This window comes from Macrotis lagotis, chromosome 8 (genome assembly GCF_037893015.1).
Source record: "Macrotis lagotis isolate mMagLag1 chromosome 8, bilby.v1.9.chrom.fasta, whole genome shotgun sequence".
Classification (NCBI taxonomy): Eukaryota; Metazoa; Chordata; class Mammalia; order Peramelemorphia; family Peramelidae; genus Macrotis; species Macrotis lagotis.
Genome location: NC_133665.1, coordinates 44,944,395 through 44,969,229, shown reverse-complemented (window position 1 = coordinate 44,969,229; position 24,835 = coordinate 44,944,395). Strand labels below are relative to the sequence as shown.

At 36.5% G+C, this 24,835-nt stretch overlaps 1 protein-coding gene across 1 annotated transcript in view; it reads left to right on the top strand.

The window, feature by feature from the left end:
* The first annotated feature begins 1,007 nt into the window (after positions 1 to 1,007).
* ABCA1 (ATP binding cassette subfamily A member 1) overlaps positions 1,008 to 24,835 on the top strand; it is a 148,997-nt gene continuing 125,169 nt past the window's right edge. Inside the window, exon 1 of the mRNA XM_074196781.1 lies at positions 1,008 to 1,265. The gene's annotated coding sequence lies outside the window, so the exon portion shown is untranslated. The remainder of the gene's footprint in view (positions 1,266 to 24,835) is intronic.

Below are 24,835 nucleotides of genomic sequence, written 5' to 3'. Positions count from 1 at the left end.
CAAATTTCCAGACCTAACGTTAGTTCAGAAAAGGGTTTGATGAGATTGAGTTAAAATGTAATTGGCAACCAAATCTAAAGATTGATTAGATGCATTGTTTTATTTTTTATATGAATAAATTAAATTTATAAAAATAAAGCTAAATAAAAATATTTTATTTTTCCATTATGTGCTGAGAATAAGGATGATTTTCTAAAATGGACAACGGCTTTAAGTGGGCAGTCTCTCAGACATCTGGGAACCCAGTGAATTCACAAAATTTAGCCCACCCTCTACTCCCTGGAATAGGGGGAGATTGTCATGAGCTCGTTGGGGGAAGGAGAGAAGATAGAGTAAATGCCTCCTTGCTTGCTTCAGCAACCAATAAGGTTATCTCTGAGATAGTATCACACTCTTGGCAAGGGGGCAAGGATCTGGGAAGGGGTTGAAGGAATCTTTAATTGCATTCTTGATATTAAGAGTTAAGTCCTTAAGATTTGAGAAAACAGGAGAAATCGCCCACCATCCTCAATCCCTGTCTCTGACCTCCTTCAATGAAACTGAGAAGAAAAAGGGAGGGCGGAAGGGCCCTTGGAAGGGTTTGCTCCCACTCAAGCATCTCCAACAGAAGAGGAGAAATCGGGCCTTTTCCTTGCTTCTCTCCTTTACTCTTAAATTAAAAACAAACAAACAGCTATTTGGAGCTTGAGAGGAATATTTGAACGATCGAGTTGCCTGTAGTGCAGTGGGGAGGACAAAGCGCTGGCCGGCGCGGCGAGGGCTTTTCTTGGATGCGTCCAGGGCGGACTCCCCCGGGGGACCTGCCTCAGTTCATCCCATCTGCCACCCCCTGGAGGGAGAGGAGGGGGCCGCCGGGCTCTGCCTGTGGCCCTTTTAAGGGGCGTGCCGTCGCTCCACGTGCTTTCGGTGAGTGACTGAACTACATAAACAGAGAGTCGGGAAGTAGGGGGTGGGGAAGAGAAAGAGAACAGAGTTTGACCGATAGTAACCCCGCCGCTCGGCGCAGCCGAATCTATAAAAGGAACTAGTCCGGGCTCAAAACCCTTAATTCTGAGAGAGAGAGGGACTGAGGACCGTGGGCCGGTCGGAGCAGGAGGAGCCCGCTGCTGCCCGCAGGACAGCCGGGGCCAGGGCAGGGGAGGGGGCGCCCCAGCCCATTGCTTGGCGTTCGGGTTTTGTTTTCGTTTCCTTAATTTTTGTTTTGTTTTCCACAAGTATTTCTAAAAGGGGAGAGAGAGGGGGAGAGAAACAAAAGTGGAAAGCAGGTAAGAGCCTCTTCAACAACTTAAAATTTTGCTTTTTGCTGTTGTTTTTGTTGTTGTGTGTGTGTGGGGTCTCTCTAATTTCTGAGGGAAGAAGAGCACAAGTCTCCTTTCTGTGATTTATTCTTGCGTGGGTGGAGGGACCCCCCACATCTGCCTGCCGGCTCTCGCCTCTCGGCAGGGTTCCCCTCCATTCCGTCCTTGCACTCTAACCGGGACTAAGTCCCCGGGGAGACAGTGGAGCATCCGTGGGGACGAATGGCACGGGCCCCCTCCCTTTGGCCATCCTGCTGCCCGGGGGTGCGAGGAGAGGGGCATCGAGGGGAGACCCGCCGGAGCGGAATGCAGAGTGGTTGTGAAGTGTCGGGAAGAAGAGTGCCATAGGTTAAGGGAGAGGTACCTGCCACTTCCAGAACCCCTTTGGGCTTTTCTGGTTCGTGCGCTTTTATTGAATACTGGGGAGACCAGCAAGAAAGGCTGCTGATTAGTTATTAATAAAGCTGTTTCTTGGATATTAACTCGGGACACTCCTTACACAGCTCCTCGTGATGCTGATTATTTTGCCCCCTCCCCACAATTTTGAGGCTAGGTCTCAGGGACGGTGGTGAGGACCTGCTAAAACTCGGGTTTCACCTGGTGAACATTTTTATTGTTTTCCGAGGAAGACGTGCAGCATAGGAGGGGCTTGGGGGGGGGTTGATGTAATGCATGTGGCGTTTCTGTCTTCCCCCACTGACTTCCAGCCCCCGCCCTCCCCTCTCCCCCTCCCCAGTTTGAGTCTCTTTATCCTTTTGCTGCCTCTGTGTGTGTGGAGACGGCGGCGCAGCTAGAATGACCGAGAGTAACCCCGGCCGGCTGCGCAGAACACCCAGCTCTGCCACAGAGCGTGGGGAGGGCGGGGGCGCGCCGCAGCACCCCCGCCCCCCGAGCCTTGCCTCCCCTCCCCTTTTCTCCCTCTCCTCCTCTCCCTCTCCTTTTGGGTTAAAGAGTTCCGGAGCTCCACGTTGCAGGCCGGGGGTCCCATCTGGAGTGGCGGGTGGGTGGGTGGGGAGCTTGAAGGGGTCCCATCCGAGTAGGACAAGAGAGCTGCAAGATTAGGGCAGACAGCCGGTCTGGGTTATAATAGATGGGAAGTTCATTGTTTCCTTTCTGACCTAGACTGAGTCAGCCATGGGTTGCGAAGCTTGTGCTGGCTCAGGTTAGGAGGAAACTCTACAGAAAGCCCCTTTTTGGTTCATTTTCAAATCTGTGTCTCTGCCGCCAACAATCCATGGCTAGATCTTGGAGACTTTCTGACGGTGGAAGTCCCTAGCTCAAGGTGCTTTCGTTGTCTTGTGATTGAGGGGCCTGAGCAGACTCTGGACAAGAGTAATCAGGCACCGCTTACTGGTGTGGAGATAATCAGATTTTAGAAGGCAATTGATACTTGGAAAAGTCAGCGAAGGCCTGAGACTGACTTAATTGCTTTCTTCTTGTGACACCTATAGATCTAGTTCTAGATCAGCAAACAAAGTAATTATGCGCATAACTTTAGCAACTCACAATGCATTAGTTATTAAGATGGAACCAATGAAATCCGCAGCTCTAATTGCTTTTTCTCACCTTTGTCAATAGTTTGTTGAGCGAACTGGTCCTCTACATCTTCCTTCTTACCCCCCCCCCCCCCCCCCAATAACTAGAGTTTAACTTTTCTCCTGGACTGATTGGTCCACTTCCTTTGTATGAACCAATTTCAATGAAAATGCAAGAAAGTTTTTTTCAAAGACTTACTTGCATATCCATAGTAGAATAGAAAGGCTGGAATCTGAAATCTCAAATCCTTTATGTATATAGTTTGCATTTAATCATAATAGAAATGAACATTTACATAGTGCTTTAAAGGTTTGCAATGTGCTTTACATATGTTTGATTCTCGCCACCTTCAGGTGAATTAGGTGCTATTATTAATCTCCATATTTTTTGCACGGGAAGCGGAATTCATTCTTCCGGACCTACCTATCCCATATAATATCTATACCAGGGCCACCTAATTAATTCAATATGAAAATTTCAAAACAAAACCTCATTTGATAATGTCCCACTTTAGAATAATTTTCCAATATTTTAAAAAAGGAAATTTTTCTATTTTTATTGTGAAATACACTTTTCTCTCAGGAACTCTCCCAAATCAGTGAGAATATGAAATCCTGAAAATTTGTGACTAAAAACGATACTTTCTCCCCGCCCCCCCCCCCCCCATTCTTGGCTAAACTTTTCCTCTACAATCATTAAGAGCAGTATCATTTTGGGTATAGTGGAAAGAACACAGAATTTAAGAACCAGAAGAAGAGGATTTAAATCCAGATACTAACTGCCTTTCAGCAAGTCACCTTTTCTCTGAATCTCGGCTTCCTCTTCAGTAAAAGAAGTGGTTGAGTTTAATCGCAAATTTAACAATGAGTATCAAATAAGTGCACAAATAAATATTTTTGCAAGTATTTCTCTCTCACACACAAGATGTAGAATTGACTAGAAAACAAATGTCACCACATCAGATTTTTCTTAAAAGGGAGAAGTTTTTGAGACCTTAATAGGATACAAATTCTAGGAATATGAATACAGCTTTCTAAGATCAAGGGCTACTTTTTGATTAAAGAATGATAAAATTTCTGTGAATTCAATTTTTCTTTAAAGCACTTGTGACCTTGAAAAAATATGGGGATTTGTAACCACTTTAGTTTGTTTCAGTCATATATATAATAAGTCATATTCTTATTTTATTTCGGTAAACATTTGAGTTGACACTACATCTTTCAGGATTGGTAGAATGGTTATTAATGTTCTTTGAGTTCTATGATTTTCCAATACATTAGAAACTCTTTTAATATGCATTATTTTTTTCTTTTTTTTCTTTCTTTTTTTTTTTGTGCGAGGCAAATGGGGTTAAGTGGCTTGCCCAAGGCCACACAGCTAGGTAATTATTAAGTGTCTGAGACCAGATTTGAACCCAGGTACTCCTGATTCCAGGGCTGGTGCTTTATCCACTACCCCACCTAGCCACCCCCCTAACATGCATTATTAAAATGGAATGAAATGAAATGTATCAGGTTGTTTTTCTCACATTTTGCAGTTGTATCATATACAAGGGGGGGAGCTGTAATTTTTTGATTTTAAAGGTTTTTTTTTGTTTCTTCTTAGTATTATATTTGTCCCATGGTCTAAGATTTTAATCGCATCTTATAAGTTTGACCTTTTTTTTGAAGTTATTGCAGGGCAATGGGGTTAAGTGGCTTGCCCAAGGCCACACAGCTAGGTAATTATTAAGTGTCTAAGGCTGGATTTGAACTCAAGTACTCCTGACTCCAGGGCTGGTGCTCTATCCACTGTGCCACCTAGCCACCCCAATTTTGACCTTGATTATCTTAGAATAATCAAGTAACTGATCACTTTTTCATAGTATGACAGATTTTTATTCAGAGACAAGAGATTAAATAATAGAGGCAGACTGAAATGGTGGTCTTTTTAGGCTTTGGCTTCCATTTATCAGATAAAAGGATATTTTTGAACATTCATTTTTATGCATGTATCCTCTGAGAGGACACAGAATGTTAACTTATCTCCATAGAACTGAAGAACTTTACATCTTTTTTGAAAGTAATTTCCTTTCAAGACTTTAATGAAATTTATCTGCCTCTTATTCCCTACATATTACATGTAAAAAGCAAAAGTTATTGGGGGGGGTCACTTTTTTCAGGTGGATAATGAATTATATTGAAGAAAAGGACATTCCATCGAATGGCCATTGCATTCAATGAGCTTATCTGTTGTGCCCCATTTCAGATATTCAGATAATCTACTACCACCACCATTAGGCCGGCCAAATTCTTGTTTAGTTTACTGTGAGCAAACTTGCAACACTGTAGAACAACAAAGGGTAAAGTTTACTTTTTTTTTGGATGAAAAGGAAATCCATGCTATTTATTATTTTGCTCCTTTCCTAAGATTATTTTGATTTCACATCTTATCCAAATGATATCATAGAAAACAATAGCCATTTATTAAACTGATTGATAGAAGAAAAACATGGATAATACATCTCTTCTGCCTTTCCTTAAATTATATTGTTGACCTGTTAGTTTAATGTCTTTCTCTGTTATTTTAGTTTCGTTAAAAATGCAATTTCCAACAAAACACATCTTAGGATTCTTTTTTCTTTTTCTTCCTTTTCTTTTCCTCCCCCCCCCCCCCCCATTTCCACACTTATTACAAGAAAACATGGGATTTCTTTTTTTTTTTTTGCAAGGCAAATGGGGTTAAGTGGCTTACCCAAGGCCACAAAGCTAGATAATTATTAAGTGTCTGAGGTCAGATTTGACTCTTGCCTCCAATGTGGAACCTAGTCACCTCATACATGGGATAATTTCAGAGATAGAGTCTTAGGGAAAAGATGTAGGCTGGAAAACTCCTGAATCAACTTTTCTTACAAAATGCCAGAACAAGTTTGAAAGGACACCAAGACTCAACAATTTCAGCTCAATTTTAGAGGGGGTGGGGAAGAAAAGTTTGATCAAAATTGTAAATGTGGGAAAGCTAGGTGGTGCAGTGGAATAGCACATTAACTCTGGAGGACCTGAGTTCAAATTTTACCTCCTACACTTAATGGTTAATTAACTGTGTAACCTTGGGCAAGTCACTTGACCCTATTGCCTAGACCAAAAAAAAAAAAAGAATACAAAATTGTAAATATTTTGCTAATTGAAATTTATGAAAGACAAATGGAGGTGTTTTTTAGAGTTTTCTACTGTAGTTTCTATGTAGCTAAAGAATTTGGATATATTATAGGTAAATATTAAAGCTATAACAGTGGAGGCAAGGTGGTACAATAGTTGAACAGTTAGGAATATCTGGGTCAAGCCTTACCTTTGACATATCCAGGTTGGATGACAGGGCCAATTATTAAAACTTGCTGTGCTTACTGACTGCTTTGTAAGACTATAAATTATGACAATTTAAGCTTTGCCTCAGTAAAGAAATTTCCTCACAGGGAACTCCATAAACCATAAATTCAAAAATATGGGACAAAAAAGTTATAGACATATATATAGAGTTAGACAATGAAAATCTTACTCTTAAAGTAGCTTTTCTGGTAACTTTTAATCTCCATGCTATGAGAACACTGTAATATCGTTCTATTAATCATATTCTCAAATTTAGCATAGCTTTATTTTGTTTGTCTGTCCTTCATTCTTGAAGAGGACCAGGAATATCTCAAGGGTGACTTTTGTGTGAATTGGATGTGAGAGGCAAATCATAGTGAATAGAATGACTTGGAGTTAGAAAAATAAGCAAAGTGCAGTGTTAACCTTAAAACCCTAAATAAGTGCCAGGTGTTCTCCTCTTCCTCATTATTATTGAACTGAGATTCTGTTAGAAAGTTTCACTGTCAGCATTATTTCCCCCTTTGATATAATGTATGAAATTAAGTATGTATCAAATTATTTTTTTTAGTTGAAGATTGACTTAATTTTCTTTATTTTGCTTTGGACATTTCCTCAGCCCCTTTCACTTCAGGGGGGTTCATTCCCCCATATCTCTGGGCCAACAGCACTTTGGGGCATCTTCTATTTATTTTAATTGAATTTTTAACTGAAACAGTGAATTAGCATCTGACACAGTTAACTGAAATAGAAAAAGTTTTGAAACACTTCCCTTTATCAATTTGGAAATCTGGAAATGATCTATGGAGAAATCAAACAGGAAGGGAGTCTTAAATCAGATTATTTTTCTTAGCCAATTATATATTTTTTAAATTCTAAAAGTAGTTAGTATGATGCAATCCTTATGGAAAAGAATAAGTAACTAAAGAAGAAATTTATATGGGAAATAACCTGAATTAGGTCTAGATAGATTGAAGATTGGAAATTTTTTGCTTAAGATGCTGAGTCCAAAGTATTTTTATTGGAACAAACAATTCTCCTCCCATCCGGTTTGAAAACAAGTAGTTTCATTTCCCTTTTTTAAGATACTGTGCTCCTTGAAAAAGATTGTACCCTGAGATTCCATGTTTTTGCAATTATTAATGAATTTTTGTGATGAGACAGATTTCTCACACTTATGTGTCACCAATTCATTCTTGCTTTTATGTGCTCACAAATAAGCCATATTTCTTAAATTGAAATCTTAGTTCTGAGAAATTCTGAAAGAAAAACATTTGATATGATTTTAAAGTCTTAATTTTCTGTACCTTTTTTTATCATATGAAAGAATACAATAGGGAAATGACTCAAAGGTAACACATTTTAGGAAAAGTGGTATTACACTGTTGTGTTTTTCCTGAATACAAACTTCTGTATAAGATGATTATTTAAATGATACCTCACTTAAACCCATATCTCATTATCTTGGACTTGAGCTAAGCAGGTCATTCTGAATAAATAAAAATAATTGTTAGGATTATACTGTTAGAAAATATAGGTTTGTCATGAGATTATATTAATGTTTCTTGTGAAGCCTAAAAAAACCACTCACTGAGCATTCAGCTCCACTTAAAACTAGATCTGTTATAAGTTATTTGCATTGATTGCCCAAAAAATGAAGACCAGATAGTGATATTTATTGAACTCTTATTCCTTTGGCAGTAGTCATCTATTACATGCTATAATTCAAAACTGGTCCTGAAAAAGAATTTAAAACTATAGGCAAACAGATGAGCAGTTAAGGAAGAGGGAAGACACTCAGTTTGATTCAATACACATTTATTATACTAGAGTAATGATGGATTACAACACTGATCTGAATAATCTATGAGTCTGGTTAGTCATTTTAAATCTGACTCAATATGACCTTTCTTTAACTGAATTTATTTTGTGTATAGACAGAAATCAGCATTTATTTGTTTTTTTCCCTTGGTTCCACCAATGGTTTGCTTGGTTAATGAAACAAAATTGTTTTAATTTCTCAGTGCCTCAGTTTTTTATCTGTAATATGGAAAAAAAAATGGTATCTGTCTCAGGTCTGCTCATTGACTATCCTGAATAGAAACAGCTATATATTGTCTGAGGCCAAATTTGAAGTCAGGTACTCCTGACTCCAGGGCTGGTGCTGTATCCACTGAACCACCTAACAGTCCCTTAGAAACAGCTGTTAAGTGGTTTTGTGAGAATTTAAGAGCACAAAAAGGTGAGAGCATCTTTCTTCCATTCAGTGGAATGAAATGGAAATCCTTTTGGACTTTTATTTCCTCTCCTCCGTTTGTTGTGGTGTGAACTTTTCATGCAAAATCTGGAAAATTCATTCAGATGATATTTGACAAAGGAGAAGTCAACAGACTTAGTCTTTTATGTTCTTTTCCAAGAAATTATGCAAAGTCAAAGGGGCCCTAATTTTTATATTTATATTTTATTTATACCTGCAAAAGATTGTAGTGAATGTTTTTCCAGCTCCCTCATATTACAGATGAGACTGACACCCAGAAATGAAGTGACCTGGTAGTAAATAGTACTCCTTCCCTGGGTTTCCTTGAGTTTATTTGCATTCTGGGTCCCTCTGGCTTTTGGGACACTCAGAAGGCAGTAATTAGAGATGGGTAAAGTGCCAGCTTGTGGTCCTGTCCTAAATTTAGGTTTCAACAACCCAATTGGTTGATGGTATAGAGTGATAAAGGGGATTGGAAAGGAGACATAGATGGGAAAAAATGATGGGAAAAAAACTTGGCTCTTAGAACTGAGTGAGCAAAGTTTTATTTGCCTGCCTTCTCTATGAAACATTACTTTAGAAAACCGGCATGTGTTAAATTTTACTCATCCTAGGAAGATTAGAAATCAGCCTTTTTTTTTTTTTTTTTGGACCAAAAACACATGGAACTTTTTTTCCTCAAAGAAACATTTCACCAGTGGATGGCAGCATGAATCCAAATGGGTTTCTCAGTAGGCCAAGGTGTTTTAAGCTTGGAGTGCTTACCAATGTTGATACTGGCATGTGCTACTTTTAAGGAAATTTGGCATTACCAAATAGATACCTTCAGAGGTAAGTGTTTTTTTAAAAAGGGTTTTTCACTTTATAAAAGGAATCACTAAAGTGTTCCTTTTAAATAGCAAGATTTCCCCAAAGGGTATTTAAAAATAAGATTCTGTTTACTCAAATTCATGTTTACACTCAACTTTTCAGGAACAAGTCTGAGGAGTAAAGCAAAGTTCATCCAGATTGAACCAGAGTCTACTTGTGTGGGACTTCTGTTTTTGTGAGTTGGGGACTTTTAGAAGTTTCATTAGATAACTCTTGCTAGCTAGTTAGCAGGATATTGTTCAGAAAATTACTGTTTTAGCAACTCTCATATAATGTTTGAGTAGTTAGTCTCCTCCCCTTTTTGATAGATGGTATCCTAATAAAATGAGTTTATTGTTTGAAGGTCAAAAGACTGGTTAAGACAGGTGTGTCACCTTTCACCTGCGTCTTCATTTCATTCCAGGTCATAAATAACACCTGGCTTCTAAAAGGTGCCTCTTTGGAGAAATAGAACAGACTGAGATTAGATCTTCATTTTAAACAGATGATTCCTACTGTGTTTGACATGATTGATAAAGGTGCTCTTTCCTATGGAACTGTATGTATTTTGGGCATGTTGATTCCGATTTAATTGGCAGGCAGGTGTTACAGACCTGGCAACTTGGTTTTCTGTGAAACTAGGTTGAGATTTGAAGATTAGATTATTTAGAAGCTCTTGAGTGGTCAGAAAAGAATTAATGGTAAATTCAAGAGGGTTTTATGAAAAAGAAAATTGGACTCAAGCTAATGGACTCAAATTGATTGGTGTTAGTAGCAGAAACATTTTTCCTTTTGAAACTGATAATTTCCCCTCAACTACTACTCATGATAAGAGTGGTTGGAGGTAAGTAAGGCTGAAGAATTTTGGTGCATTTTAAAATAAACACAATTTTTGCTGAGTTGGAAACAATACTTTAGTCTATACTTTGGAGTTACCTAACAGTCTTAAGTTTACTTAGAATTTTCCTAAACTAACTGTAGTGTTCTCTTCTCTTTTGTCATGATCATTTCGAAAACTATCTTCAATCAAACATAAGTTTAAAAAAGGCTACATTTGTTCAAACTTCATAATCCCTTTATTTCTATGAAAATTTCACAGAACCACAGAATTTAAGAGTAAGAAGGGATGGAATTTAAATGACTTTCTTTTTTTGAAGAAATTTCAATTTTTTATTACTTTCATCGATGTATACTTATTAATTAAAATAAATAAAGTTTTTTTCATTTATTGTGGCAACCACCTAGAAAACCACCAGAACACTGTTTCTTTTTGCTAGGGAAACAGCTGTAATGTCAGAGAGGTAGGTATGTGATACCTTACATCCTCAGAATGAACACTCTTTAGAGCATGAATGAGAGGAAGCAGACATTACAATAGAACACTTGCTGTTCTATAGTTTGGATGAAAGACATTCTGGGATATAAGCTTTGCAGTTTGTCCCTTTAAAAAAAAGGAATTGGGCATTGAACTTGCCTAATTTATTTATGTTGGTCTGACTTGTACCTTGGGGTATTTCTCAGTGGGCTCCTTTTGCTTTTTATTCAAGAATGACTGGCTCCTTTAAAATTTTAATTACAATGAGACCCTCATCTGAGTCCTAATATCCTTCTGAAAATTCAGAATTTAAGATTCATCCTCACTGGTATTTTTTGAAGGTTTCTGGTGGAAATAGTACACTTTTAAGGAGTAACATGTTTGACAAAATTTTTATAATCCCCCAAAGGCAGGAAATTTGCCTTTATACCCAATTTACAGTAATTCTGTGACAAATTAAGACCATAGAATAACTTAAGTTACCACATTCCAGTCCTAAACTGATCGATGTGCAATTCATATTTGGCAACTTGAGTCTTTTTTTTTTCTTGGTTGGACATAATAGGCAGGTACAGACAATAAATAATCTTGACAATGAACAAATTAATGAACACCTAATCTTTTTTTTTTAAATAGAACATCTGCTGCCCCTCTGGAGAATTTAGAATCCTATTAGTCATATAACAGTTTTTATTGAGGACTTACTTTATGAGAGGTTATATATATACTAGGTACTATGTTGGAAAATACATATATATGTATGTATTTACATACATACATATATATCCTAGGTACCATCTCTAGGTAATATGGTGGATAGAACTCTAGTCCTAGAGTCAGAAGGACTTGACAAGTTCAAATCTAGCCTTGGACATTACTAGCTATGTTTGCTTTAGTTCCTCATCTGTAAAATAAGCTGAAGAAAAAAATGGCAAACCACTTCAGTATCATTGCTAAGAAAACCCTTAATGGGGGAGAGCCTGAAACAAATTAACAAACAACTGTGCTAAATAGAAAGCCTACCCTCAAGAAGCTCACTTTAGTTACCAGACAATTAAAATCATCAATAAATGTTTATCAAGTAATGATTCAGACTCTACTTGCTTTATTCTATTTTGCTATCATTTACATTATATTTGAGTTATATATTTATATTAAATTTTATCATCTATTGCTTTATAGTAAAATCTTGTAGACACGTATAATTACAAATATGAGGTAGTGAGTATCAAATAGATAAAAGTTGACTTAAGTCAGTTAGTATTTGTTAACACTTAATATGTTCAAGGCACTATTTTAGTCATTGGGGATACAAGGCAAAGGAAAAAAGCAAATTCTGCCTTCAAGGAGCATATAATCTAAAAGAAAGGAAGAAAACCGCCCTTAGAAGGGAACTGAAAAGAGTTGGGATGGGAAGTAGTGTCATCAGATGGTGGTGTCTTGGGAATGAAGACTATCTAGTCTTAAAGGCTCTGGAAAAAGCTGACCAATGGAGAAGCAGCTTCAGAAGCATGAACCTAATGCTTCAGGAATTCAGAGGACAAAAGTCCTGATCATATTCTGCAATATCACTGTACATGGTAAACAATGAGACCAAGTCTAGAGCCTGAAAATAATGTTTTGGACTTTAGTCCAATGTTATTCATGAAATTGGTCTCTGCCAGATGGTGCTTGATCAATTTTCATCAGTCCTTTTAAATGAGTTAATTGTGTGGTCTTTCAAAACTTAGTGTGACAATGCTTTAAAAAAGTGCCATTTCTCAGAGGTAAAAAAAAAAAAGTAATAATTTTTTCTTCTTAATCTGAAACCTTCAGGACCTCTACTTGAGATCAGATAATCTCTTATCTGTGGTCTTTTGGACTCTTATGCAGAGGGATGGTAATCTTGGTGATAGAAGTTGCTGACTAAATTTAGTTGGTTCATGAATCCAAGTGCTTTCAACATTGATAGTGCTAATTCTCCTCAAGTAGGAACCTTGAGTGTTGCTAAACTCTTGAGCCTGTCTTGTTTATTCACTTGTCGGTCCTATTTTGTCTTAGTGGGAGTGGTGACATTTCTCAATTTTTAACTCCATCCACATTTTATATGAATATTCTCTAATTATTACTACATCATATAAGTATTCTGACATGTGCTAGTTCTACATTTCTATTAAACTGGTCTCAATGAGGGAGGATTTCTGGGCCACTGTAGACCAGCAGCAGTAGTATTTTGTTAAAGATCCTGGCTAGATCATCCAAGAGAGATTGTACATGGTTAAAGTTACATCTATTAAATCGTGATAATTGCCCTCAGATGTTCCCACTGCCCTCATTGGATGGTTGTGAAGATAATTGGAGATAATGGCACAGGAAAGGACTGTGCAATGTTATATTTGCATAAAGTAGGCAGTAAGTTGACACAAGTAATTACTTAGTAGGATTTTGATTCGGTATTATCTCTTGTAATACGCCCCACCCCCAAACCATCATAAGTTCATATTTTGAGAAGAGGTAATTTAGTCTATAGGTAGAAGCAACTTCAGAAGTCATCTAGCCCACTTTTTCACTTTACAGATGAAACTAGGGCCCAGAGAGGTGTCTTTCTCAAGATCATACATCTTGGGTTAGATTTGACCCATAGTTTTAGAGCTATAAGCTACCCTAGAGGTACCTACTTCAATTTACAAATGAGGAAAGAGATGTGACTTATTATATAAGGTCACAAAGCAAGCAAGTAAGTGTGAAAGGCAGAATATGAATCCAGATCTAAGTGATTCCAAGCCCAGTACCCTTGACACAGTGCCATAGTGCCTCAAGATCCATTTTACTATCTTATATTCTGGTCTACAGAGGTTGTTAACCTTATTTTCTATTTTTCTTTAAAGATGTTTCTACTTTTGCCAACATCATTTTATTTGCAAAAATCCTAGTGAAAGTGGTACTTTTAATAAGGGACCCTGAAAATGCTAACAAATACAAGTCCATAACAGTCTTTCCTATCAGTAATATAATTTAATTTGCCCATTTAATATTGGCTAACAGCTTTTAAAAGCTAAAAGTTTCTTTCAAATTCAGAAACATATACAATGTGGTCCAATGAAAAGAGTATGGAATTTGAAATTTAAAGGCCTTGCATTCAGGGTCATGCTTCCACACTTATTAGCTTTGGGCAGATAATAACATACCAGAGACTGAGTTTCTTCACCTGCATTTTACCCATGTCAGAGTATGGCTGTGAAGAAACAGCATCAGTTTCAGGGATTGTGTTTATTCATCTGAAAGGTGAAAAGACATTATTACATGATGTCTTCTAGTTTTAAAAGACTTTATGTGGATATCCATGTATTGTAAAACTGATAGATTGTTTCCCTTCTAAGTGGATGGAGGAGGCCTGGGAGGAAAGGAGAAACAAACTCAGAATTTAGAAAGAAAAAAAAAGTGAAAAAAAATTTAAGTTAAAATAATGAATGTCCTTTTTTCTTTTGATAATTATTTGGAAATTATCCCATCAGATGATCAAAATAATGGTTCATTCTGATTATATAGTATTTTATTTTTTCCCTGATTATAGGTAAAAACCATTTTTAACATTCCTTTTTAAAACTTGAATTTCAGCTTCTCCCTTCTCCCTCCTTCTGCCCCCCCCAGAGGAAGTAAGCAATTTGAAGGTTTTAAGTTTATTGAGGTTATAAATGTGTAGTCATGCAAAACATTTCCATACCAGTCATGTTATGAAAGAAAACAGACCCCCCCTAAGAAAAATAAAATATAAAACAGTATGCTACAACCTGTCTTCAGATACCATCAGCTTTTTCCCTGAGGATGGATAGCATTCTTCCAAAGTAATTCAGTTACCTTGATAGAAAAGTTAAGTCATTCACAGTTACTGATTCTGGTTATCATAAAAAGTGGCTGAACTTTAAAGGGGCGGGGACAATAGGGTCTGGAATCTTTTTGTAACCATGTTTACAGGTAGGCATCTATTTCTGATTATTGGTGAAACTGATATTACTTGGTTGATCACATACCTGGTCACCTACCACATGTATAGTGGTTTAACAAAGATATTTCTAAAGGAGGCTGTGAGGACAAAGTAACAGTAGAGTATTTGGCTGACCAACTTGAAGGAATAGAAATTGGAGAATATGGTGACAGTTGTATGCAGGTGTTGGCTTAATTATTTGAGTTCTGGATTCTGAGCCTGCAGGACTAGAGTTGAAGATTCCTCTCTGGCCTTCTGTGTAACATCATGAGGGTAAAGATTTAGTGGAATTGTGTGTTAATTTGGTGTTAAATTGAGCTTCTATTGCCTTATCTCAAACTCTGACAAAATTTAGATTTTCTACTGATTTCAGGAAGAATTTTGTAATGAAAGGAAGGAGAGAAAGAAGATAGTAGCTTGCAGGGATAGCTATGTGTGTGATGGGAGTAGGGTAAGTAGAAATCTACATTTTTTTATTTTAGAGATTCCTGGAAAAATCTAATCATGTTAATAGGAATAAAAAAAAGGGTTTAGTGGATTAAAAAAGATTGAAAATTCAAAAGAGAGGGGAGAAAGCGAGAAATACTGGGTGAGAGAGTAGAGAAGTTTTAATTGAAAAGAGGTTTAGGTGGTAGAGTTAATCTTGGAAAGGTGGAGAGTCACTTCATTTTTTTACAGACAGAAAGGAAGAAAAAATGAATGTGGAGACAATGTGTGGTCAAACTGATGGATAGTTGGATATCTTTTTGAGGACTGTCTTTGAAGGACTTTTATCTCCACATGTTTGAGCTAGACAAAATGTTTTTTTTTTCCCCTATTATAGTCATCAGAAATCTATCTAAAAGAGTATCAGGATTTCTCAGATTAGATTAAAGAGAAAAAAAATCCTATCAAGCTTTCATGAAAGAAAAAAAAAAGATTTTATGGAAAGGTTGATTTAAGTGTCTGGGGATTGGAGGGAATTTGGTGGATTTGACAGCCTTTTCTACATCCCTCTGATGTTAGCATCGTGTTTGACTTGGGTAAAGTTCGATGTTTTTCCTTGAAAAATAATGTTGAAACAGTGATTTTTATTTAGGGGAAAGGTTCTTCCCTCCAATCCACAACTCCTTCCCCCTCCCCCCCCCCCAGTTAAAAGCAAATAGTTGTATTGTTTGCTCAGAGCTTCCTTTGAAGGTTATTCCATGTTTGATCAGTGAGGATCCAAAAGAGCCTTGTATGTGAATGGACTGTCACTAAAGTTTTTAGATTCTCCACAATTTTGCAGCTGTCAAAATAGAGTTCTTTCTTTGAGATAGATGTTTTCAGGGACACTGAATGACTAGTTATTAAAGTAGATTTAAAGTAATAGATAACCTAAGAATATACTCATTTTCATTAGACATGGTGAAGGAAAACATTTTTGGGAAGTGAATTTTGCATTTTTTGCTATCAAAATGTAAGAGTTGTGAGTAATAGCAACAACTTTAATTATAGCTCGTAGTATTTATGAAGTATTTTATAGATACTTCATTTTATCCTCTCAGTTTCCCTAGGAGATGGGTGCTATTATTAGACCCATCATACTAAAGAAAAAACTCTGGGAGCCAGAAGTTAAATAACTGATTTGGATCAATCATACACTTAATACATTTCTAAAGCAGAATTTGGATTCTTTCTAACCTTTTTTTTTTAAATTTCTTTAGGGTTTTTTTTTTTGCAAGTTGCTCAAGGCCACACAGCTAGGTAATTATTAAGTGTCTGAAGCTGGATTTGAACCCAGGTACTCCTGACTTCAGGGCTGGTGCTCTATCCACTTCGCCACCTAGCCACCCCATTTCTAACTTTTTAAAGACCTCCTGGACTCTTTCTGATTAGCTGCAAGCTAGGTGGAGTAGATCAATCACTAGGCTGGAGACAAGAACACCTGAATTCAAATCCTCAAACTTGGTGTTTGACCCTGGGTGAGTCACTTAACTCTTGTCTGCCTCAATTTCCTTACCTGTAAAATTGGGATAAGAATACCTTCCAGGGTTGTTAAGTTAATTAAATGAGATAAAATTTTCAAGTACTTTGCAAAGCTAAAACGACTGTATAAATGCTATTATTCTTTTTACTTGTATTTATTAAATGCATTTCATAGTCTCATGGTATATTGGGAAGAACTTCAGATTTTAGAGTTCAGGAGACATCTGATTTTGAATCTTGCCTCTGGTGCTTATTAACTGTATGACTACTGGGAATTTACTTATTCTTTTTGTTCCTGAGAGGATAGATCTGTATTTAATGAGAATAATAAGACCTGCATTTTCTACTATACTGAGTTATTATAAAGCTCAGATGAAATATTTGATGTTAGATGCAAGGTAGCTTAGTGTCTGACTTAGAGTCAGGAAGACCAGAGTTTAAATTTTGCCTCATATTCTTTATTTGTTGTGGGTTAAGAAATTTACCTTTTCTTAGTCTCACTGTCCTTATCTGTTAAAGGGGAGTGCAAAATAATTAGCACCTACCCTATAGGGTTATTGTATCAAATGATATCATACAAGGCATATATAAAACATGCACATATTAATATATACATATATGATGTGTTTAGTTTTTATAAACATAGATAATGTGTATATACTTTATATTTGGATATATAAATACAGAAAGTATATTTGAGCATTTAAGTGAGGCTGAAAAATTTCAGTATCAAAGATATATATGTTTATATATATTATATATATATATATATATAGATATATATATATTACCCTGCTCCCTTCTAAATTTAGCATTTTAAAATTTGAGTTTTTTGGGTTTAAGTATGATCACAATTGAATATAGAAATGATATTATTGAATGTGGCAAGTTTTCTAAATCTAGGAATTAGAGGTTTATTTCCTGACTAGTTTCACAGGATTTATGGAATATTTGGGAAGGGGGCAGGAGGAGTCAGAACCAATATTAATAGACCAAAGTAGAAAGGGAAATAAGGTTAGAGAGATCGAGTGAGGTTTGATAATTATACAGAATTTAGGGGACCACATAAAGAATTGCACTACCAAATTGCCCTAGATTAGGACAGTGATAAACTATGAGATTTGATTTGAACTGAGCTGATGAATCAGAGGGAGAGAGAAAAATTGCAGGATGAGTCAAGAAACCCTACCACTGTGGAAAAACCCAAAGAAACAATATTTTACAGTGAAATTATGGGTGGGGCAGGCCTCCTTGTAATAGAACATATTTGGCAATCAGTCACAGAACTGGTAAATTAATGTCTTATGTTGTATCACAGTCACTGACATGCTGATCCAGATTCACATATTGACTTCAAAAGATAATGTATATTATATATATATATATATATATATATATATATATATATACACACACATACATATCAGAGAATAGTCATTTTCCATGATAAGGAATAAAATTAACAAACTTTTAAGGACTTATTTAAAAGGCTCTTTCTTCTTTCACACACCTAATAATCACATGGCCTCATTCACATCTACCTTCTTTAGTATCAGTCAGTGGATCAATAAGCATTTATTAAGTCCTGGGGACTGAAACTTTCAGTGCTAGGGATAAGAGTTCAGAAGAATGCTAATGGTGAAGAGGACTGAAGAAAATTAGAAGTGTAGAATCTGAAAATGTGAAGGGACCCAGTAGATTATCAAGGTCTAGGAGATTATCTCCTAGCAGGACAGAAAATTCATACACCACCCCTCCCCACTTTCTCTTACAACATTTTCACAATTGGTCTTCTATTCTACATTTGAAACTCTTCAGTAATAGATGCCTCCCTACTTTCCAGAGGCTGTCCTACCCCCCCAATTTAGGAAGTTTTTCTTCACTCCAAATTACTTCTTACTTTTTTTAGTTTTGCCTTTTGGAGCAAAATAAAACCAGTCTAATCCCCCTTCCACCAGATAGTCCTTCAGGTACTTGAAGACAGATATCATCATTCTGTTTTGGTTGCCCTTTGGATTTAACCCATCCATTTAGTTTATGGAGAGCTTTGGAATCTAAATTGTATCATCCAGGCTTTCTGACATCTGAAAAATCTGATAAGCATGCCTTTTCAAAAGGCCAGTATACAAGTCATGGATAGAAATATTAAACAAAACAGAACCTAGGTAAAACTCAGTAGAATTAGACACTTCCTATTAGGTTAATATTGATTCATTCATCATTACCTTTTGGGTCCAGTCATCCAATCCTGAATATCACCATTTGTTCAGAAGGTTGCTGTGAGAGATTTTTGTCAAATGACTAACTAAAATCTATACCTGTTTACCATTCCCTTATCTGACAAGTATTTCTGTCAGAAATGGAAATGAGTTTAGTCTGTTATGACTTGTTCTTAAAGAATTCAAATTCACTCCTAATGTTCAATTGCCTTTTAAAGTGTTTGCAGACTATCCTTTTAGCAATTAGTTCTAAAACTTTACTAGGAATCAAAATTCAAACTAATGAATCTCTAGTTTGAAGAATTGATTATTTTTCCTACTTTTAAGAATTATAACATTTGCCTGTTTCCAGGACTTGCCACCCTTTCCCTATGAATTTTTCTTGATATAGCTAAGTAATAAACTATACCAGATTTCCAGGACCCAGGATGTAGTTAGTCTGTAACTTTGCCAAGAAAACCCCAAAAGGGGAGAGTCAGACATGACTGATAAATGACTGAGCAACAACAGTGATATAAATTCACTCCTCATTTCAACTTCCTGTTAATAATTTTTATTCTCTACTTCCTTGCCTGAAAGTGGACTTTCTTGGTAAACAACTAAATGAGAACTGAGTAGTTTTGGTCCCATCTGCTGCCTGCTTCTCTCCTTCCCAGTGTTTTTTCACCTATTGTGGATCATCCTTTTGTTGTTTAGCATTTATCACCAGCCCAAGTGAATTTAGGGCTTTGGTGTTCCTGACACTATTCTTACAGGCTTAACACATACTGGGATGTTAATAATAAAGGACTTATCGACAAATAATATCTGCATTCCTCTTAGTTTGCTGAGAGAAAATCTTTTTGATGACAGATCATCTCACAATCCCCTAGAGAAATGTAAATGTACTCATTTTTCCCCTTGTACAATGCCAATCGTTAATGGAGCTATCATTCTGGTTTTGGTTTTTCCTCATTCCAAACTTTATCTATATCCACGTGAATGGGGATGGGGAAGCATTTTCCTGAGGATCACAGGAAGGAGAAGAAAGGAGAGAAATAACATTTCTTTAGTGCTTATTATATAAAGAGTTGGGTGGTTGGAGTTGGGTGGTTGATGTTCTATAAACTTTCAGGTATGAGTCTGTGAACAATAGAGAAATGTAAAAAGAAAACTCAATAAATACTGTTCATTAAGATGTTCTGCTTTCATGTTGTACTCTGTCTAACATTTTGATCAGCTGCTGTGGAATGCAAAAGACTTACTCTCCCCTCGGGGATCCTAAAATCCCTGGAGTTTTGCTATGGCTTCACTATCTTTTCACGTGCTTGTATTTTCTTAGCTTAGTAATGTGAGACCTGACTATTGGACACTCGAGTAAGAAGGGAATAGATACTGTTTCCACATACAACTAACCTTGTTTTTCTGAAGAGATACTCTAACCTAAATTTTAGTGTTCCAGTTTCTATTAAATTAAGATACTTCTGTATGGCTAGTTATCATTTTCTATTGTTTTATGGTAATTCTATGTGACTTTTTATTATTATAATATTTTGATAAACTTGCATATTTTTTCTTTTAGCAGAAGGAACATAATTGCCAAAGGAACATAATTGCCATTTTCAATAAAAAGTCTTTTAGGGTGATGGATAATTAAAAATATCTCAATATCTAAAAAGAAAAAAACCTAATATCTGAACTTGGAAAGCATCTTATATTCTTGGCAGTGGAGTAGAACCTATTTGTAAAAGTAGTATTGGGGGACATGAGCATCATCTTAAAAGTCAATCCTTTTATATCAGTTTTATTTTAAGAGGTTTTATATTTCTCGAAACATGATTTGACCCATATTATATCTAAATTCATGTAATAATGGATGATGGTAAATTTTGGTATAGGAAATCACAGGATCATAGAGTAGTTCTTTTGACCAACCCTTTTATAATACAGATGAAGAAACTGAAACCCAACAAATAGTAAGGGATAGAACTGTCATTTGAATCCAAGTCTTTGGACTCCAAATTCAGCACCCTTCCACAGCAGCATACTGGTAATGAAAAGTAGGGACAACAGTGGCACAGTGGATAGAGTATTTTTGAAGTAAGGTAGAGTCTTCCTCTAATCATCAATAATTTATTACGTGTTTACTATGTGCCAAATACTAAGTCAAAAACTGTGGATAAAAAGACAGGCTAACTTCCCTCCCACTCCCCTTCAAAAAACAAATGAACATCCCTGAGCAACGATTTTCTTTATTGTAAAATGGGGGTAATAAATCTCAGAAGGGTGTTGTATTCATATAAAAGAATGCTTATGGTTTTTTTTAAACAATTTAAAGCATCATATAAATTACAATTATTCTACACATGCATATATATATATATATATATATATATATTAGAGAGGGAGAGAAAAGTGAGAGTCTAGATTTATGAGATTTTTAAATCAACTTCACTTAACTCCATTTTTCTTTAAATAACCTATTTAGACCTTTATTCTACTTTTGGTTGAATACATAGGGAACACACTTATTACTGTTTTGCTTCAGGCATCACAAAATTTCTTATTCTCTTAAAGCATATGTTCTTAACCTGGGGTTGTTGGATCCATGGATTTTAGGTCCCTTTTGAACCCAGGTACTCCTGACTCCAAGGCTGGTGCTTTATCCACTATGCCACCTAGCCGCCCCCTGCTATTTTATAATGTGACTGGTTTCCTTGATAAATCCCATATATTTTATTTTATGATAAAATAAATTATTTTTTCTTAGAAGGGATTCATGGTTTTCATCAGATTAAAAGGGAGGAGAGTGTCCATGACATAATGAAAGGTTGAGATCTCCATTTTGAAAGTTAGCCTAGGCCTTTGCACAGAGGCAAAAGGATAATGTAAGATATAACATAAAGCATCTGCTCTGTAGATTACTTGCATGTACTTGAATGACAACAATAAAGATTGGAAAAAATAGTCACTACAGATCCAGGATTACTATTAGTTTTCTTTCCATAGGTAGAAGTCTGAGTGACTTCTTGAGTTCCTTTGTATGACTGTTATGCCATCTTTCCCAATAAAGAAAAGCAGGACTTTCCAACAAGTAACTGGAATTGGTACATGAGGAGGGAATTAAGTTACCAGCTTAGGGAATGTTGGGAAAGAAGTCATACAGTACAAGCTTTTTCTCCTCTTTTTTTTCTTCTGTTTATTTGTTCATTTGCTCCCTTGGAAAACTGATGTGGAAATCCATCATTGGCTTTCATTGCTCAAACTTTCAGTCCTTTGTTGCCAGCGCTTCTCTTTGCACAGTTTTCCTCTGCACTGATTTGCTACTTGCCAGAATGGTGTGAGAGATTATGTCCAATAGATGAGGATGACTAGCTTCTCAGGCAAGTCTCTGATCAGGGCACTAAACTTATCTTTTTAGCATAAAATGGAGTATTTTCTCCACATAAGAAGGTAGAATATGGAATGGAAAGAGACTGCTAGGGTTTAGAAAATTGGCAATCCTCTTTACTCTTTTAAGGATTGATGATTCCATCAAATATTGTCCATGCTGCAGGAGATGGTCTTTTTTTTTTTTTTGAAAGAATGGGTGGAAATAAAACATTAAAAAAAGGTTACAAGACATAGGAAGAGCTAGGGAGACGAGAGAGAGAGAGAGAGAGAGAGAGAGAGAGAGAGATAAAAGAACAACCAAGCAGCATTGGCTGGGCCATGGTCAGAGAAGACTGGGGCTAGACAATAGTCATTTTGAGTTGCTGTGGTTAAATATTTTGTCACCTGGTAGCCAGTACTTTCGTGATCCCCCTAGCTAAATTTGACCTTAGAGAGTAGACCTAGTCATGTTCACAGTCTTTAAGTTAGTGTTTTACTGGCACATATTTTGGGAATCCTTATTCTTGACCAGAGGAAGACACCAAATTAGGATTTTAGTAGAGGGCATTACTTTTTAATTTTAGTAAGATACTGACCAAGAGGAACCTTGTTTATTTTCTTTTACCAGTTTTGCCATGTGTTTCCTCTGCCTCCTTTGAAACTGTTAGCACAATACTAACACTTTAAAAGCCCAGAAAACTCTAAAAAAAGTTCTATAACAATTTGGGCTATCTGGCCATCTTTCTATGAGATTTACATTTACATATTTGGAATTCCCTCAAGGGACCACCACTCTTTTGTTTATTTGTTTTTTTTTACATTTTTCCAGGCAATGGGGTTAAATAGCTTGCCCAAGGCCACTCGGCTAGGTAGTTAAGTGTCTGAGGCAGAATTTGAACTCAGGTATTCCTGACTCCAAGGCAGGTGCTCTATCCACTGTGCTGCCTAGACACCCTGCAACCACCACTCTTAGGCATTAGATACCTTAGTTTTTTTCCTTCCTTGTCCCATAATGCATTTTATAGAAGCCCAAGAACAGTAAAAACAAAAATGTTAGTAATCTAAGAAATATCTAAGACCAGAGATTAGAAGATAATATCTAAGGACCATAATAAGTATGTTTTTCTGTCAGAGAATACACCTTAAAATTGGCTGCCTTCAATTTAGGGAGAGATTAAAAAACAGCTGAAAATCTATCCTAAAGTAGAGTATTTCTACTAAATGTTACTTTAGGCACCTAAAAGCATTCATTTGGCTTCTAAAAGCATTTCTAAAGATGGATTATCAATTAGGAGAATCTAATGTGCCTGTACTATAGTATCCTTACAGAGTCTGTCTTCTTTGGCTCTAAGGGGTATATTTTGGGTCTTAATGTCTTAAAGAACTTCATAGGATGAGACTCTGGCCCCATTATTCTGAAATCATTTAGCTTTTACCTTTTTTTTTTTCCTAATAATGAAATCTAATCTGATATAGGAGTAATTGGCTTTTCCCTTTTTCCATTTTTCTAAGATTCTGTGACCTTGAAGTTAGCTAGGTGAGTGATTTGAAAAGACAAAGAAAGAGATCCTAATAAAATGCAAGTAAAGAGTAACATATAAGAGGACTGCAAAGACCTCTGGGAATGAATTTATGTAAAAATGCTGCACAAGGGAAAAAAACGGAACCAGAAGAATGTTAGCACACATTATAACCATATAAGTTGAAAAAGGAATGAGAACAATTGGATAATAATCTTGACAAGGATCTACAGAGGTTCCCTCAAGGGGCTACCACTTTTGGGCATTAACATAGCTTATATTATGTAGTGACTGAAAAATTGTTATGATGCTTTATATGATGAAATTAATTAAAAATCTGTTTGGATTTTGAATTTCTTAGGGCCATCTTTAGTCTTTATGACTCACATCTGGCCTCTAGTCTCAGAAGAGAGTGAGATTGGTGGCTGTACAGCATTCCCTCACTTAAATCAAACGCCTCCCTGATGACACGGTTTTCTTTGAGAATGAAGGACAAACCACCACCATTGCCTTAAAGAGTTAACTTGGATACTGAGAAGTTAAAAGACTTGGTCACCCTAGGATCACAGGACACAAGACTTCCTTCTAGAACTCAGGTTAAAGATTATTAGAACTGCAAATAAAAAAAAAGCCCAGTAGATTGAAAGATTATTAGAACTGAAAGGAAACTCAGAGACTGGTTCTAGTCTCCTCCTTTTGCAGATTAGAAAACTGAGGTCCAGGGTGTTGGAGGAATTGCTGAGGGCTACATTGAGCTAGTAAGTTTCAGAGGGCAGATATGAATCTAGGTCTTTTGATTCCAGAGTGAAGGTTCTTTGTCTCCTGAACTAGTTTAGTTGATTGTATGCATTATTAAATTCTTAATAAACTGTTTAATTGGAGGAAAAAAAGTAAAAACAGTCCTTCCCCTTTGTACAACTCAAGTGTTGGTTGAATTGTTTACTGTTTCTCTAAACCAGGCAGTAAACAATGGGAACTTCTTTTATCTTAGAAGTTATACCCACTCTGACCCTGCCCATCATATTCCCTTTTCCTTTTCCTTTCTCTATCTTCCCCCCCTTCCCCTCTCTCTTCCTGATCTCCCACTGAGAACCAATTCAAAGCTGTTTTTCTCTGTTGTTGCATATAGTCTTGCAGAGTTGAATGGGATGCTAAGAATTAAGTTCCTTATCCAAGGTCACACAGTCTTTGACAAACCAGTATAGTTTATATATACTCATTTTACCCAATGTTGA